A 2,500-nucleotide genomic window follows, 5' to 3' on the forward strand; every position below is an offset into this window, starting at 1 on the left:
TTAGTTTTAATGTTATCATTAAGCTTGCTAGTAGTCCCCCTTGTTGATGTTTGTCCAAAAAGCTGACTGTTTTAAAATAGACAGAGATAAACAAATCAGATCAAATCAAAATAGACATCAAACGTTTTTAAAATGTAATAAATCTGTGTGTATATAGTGTTGTCAATCAGTTCATTATATTTACGAAATGTTTTACTGTAAATGTTATCACCTTATATCTGTCAAAAATAGAGTGCAGTGTTAACAGTCAGTATCACATCATATGGCCTGGTATCACTAATTCAAGGAAAGCATTGTTTGTGGGGTTGAGTCACCATCGTAGTGGACAGTTCTGGACGCAGGAATGCTTTAAGGACGCTTGTGCAGAGCATATGGAGCAGTTTTTCATAGGACAGTTCGTGCGGAGCATTGTGTGCATTGGGCAGTGGAGCAGTTTTTCTTTTATCACATTTGTATATGATGGCACAGTCATTGTGGCAACAGGTGGCGCCAGGAACCTCCCCTCTCCATCAGGTATTGGCAGGATGTTTTGTGATGATGGCTGAATCACACCCCTCTGATGGTGGTGGCAGTTGCAGTTTCTTTGTGGGTGGGGGGGGGTTTTAAAGAGGTCTGTGTCCCGCCAGTTGACTTTGTTCTGAAATAATGACCCCTGACCAATAATCCTCACTCGACTGAAAACATTCAAATCTGCCCCAACAGTATTTAGGTTATAACATGTCAGTAAATATTAAAAACAAAAACTTCCTTTATTAAAAAATTCAAAAAAATTTGAGAAAGGGGAAGAAAATATTTATATATTTTTTTAAATAATAAAAAAAATAAAAATAATAATAATAATAATTAAAACAATTAAAGTTTACAATTTTAAATAATTGCTAATTATATGTCAATATTTGTTATGGTTTACAATATTTAATTTAATATGTTTTGCATACCTTCATAAATAATACTTGGGATAAGATAGGACAGATATACTCTAACAATTTACAAATATAGTTAATTAATAAGTGTGTAGTTTTCAATTAATGTTTTCTCAATGGAGGCCGCAGCCCGTAAAGTCAGCCTTTGGTCAAACGTCAAAGCAGGAATGATTTTTAATTACATAGCACCTCAAATTATGTCAAAAATGTGATTCTTCCAGATAGCTTCCCCAGTCTGTTTGTAATGAGACTTCAAATGTCGAATTCAAAGGTTAAATATATTCAGGAGAGATTAAAATTATTTTCTATTTATAAACATGGGAGAAAAAATAAAAAAATAAAAAAAACTCCTTTTAAATTATAATTAACACATTACTTCATCCCCAGGACCGGAATATGGCACTTTGGTGGGACCCCAATTGTCCTTAATGGGTGTGTCTCCTGATTCTGAAAAGATATTTAAAATTTATTAAACAATGTTCTCGCGCACAAACAAAATCATAAGGGAAAAAACAATCATCTATATAAAGAATTATTCCACATTAATTGCCATCCAAGTTATTCGTTTTTATTTATTATTATTATTATTATTATAAGAGTAGAGACTAAACTACTTAATCCAAAAACAATCCCAGAAAAAACAAACATACATCCTCTCATTAAACTTTAAAAGCAGATTAACAATCACACAATTAACATTACCTTTTATAAAAACATTTTATTTGACCTCATTACAAAGATTGATGGCTGTTGGCATTTTTTAACCCGAGAAAGGGAATGAGTCATAGCAACTACAATCAGTCAAAGCCACCCATGCTCTACAAGCATAAGACATGCATCTAAATTTTATATCTTAAAACTATACCTCTCTATGTTATTTGTGTATTAATATTCGTTCGTTTTATATCAAACATAATTTTAAATATGACGTATTTGCACTCGTGAAGCCAGTTTAAGTATTCAACATTAGTGCTTAAGAAATTTATATAAGGGGCTTATAAAATTAGTTACGGCAACAATTTATATAATGTAAAATCAGTTACGGCAACAATTCATATAATGTCGTTCAATTATTTAACGCAGACAATTGCGGGTTTTAGCGTTAAAAGTTTTATTAGTAATTTTACCGTCTAATTAATTTATCCCGTTTAGCGCTTATTAAACGGCTTAATTTGTTTTATTACATAAATTTGTATTATACAGTTATTTTATTTGCAAAGCAACATTTCAGTATTAATCATTTTTTCAATACACTTTTCTTAAAGATACGTCCGGGACTCTCCTCTATATAAAAATTACATATTACTTATAACACTCTTAACATTATTAGCGAGCGGGCGCCGTGTAACAAATGCCATATCTTATTAGAATAAACTAACCTTTTTCACAATATAATCAAGTCCCGTCGTTCAATATTAATTACATTTTAAGTCATTATTTAAACGGTATGTTTAATCCGGAAGCTTTAATTCCGACTAGCGGAAGTGATATCAGGTTAAATCATTTAGTCTTATATCATTATTTAAAGTTATATAAATGGTTATAACTTCACAAAAATACCTAAAGCTAGTATTCTA

The sequence above is a fragment of the Vanacampus margaritifer genome, chromosome 6, assembly GCF_051991255.1.
Source record: "Vanacampus margaritifer isolate UIUO_Vmar chromosome 6, RoL_Vmar_1.0, whole genome shotgun sequence".
Taxonomy (NCBI): domain Eukaryota; kingdom Metazoa; phylum Chordata; class Actinopteri; order Syngnathiformes; family Syngnathidae; genus Vanacampus; species Vanacampus margaritifer.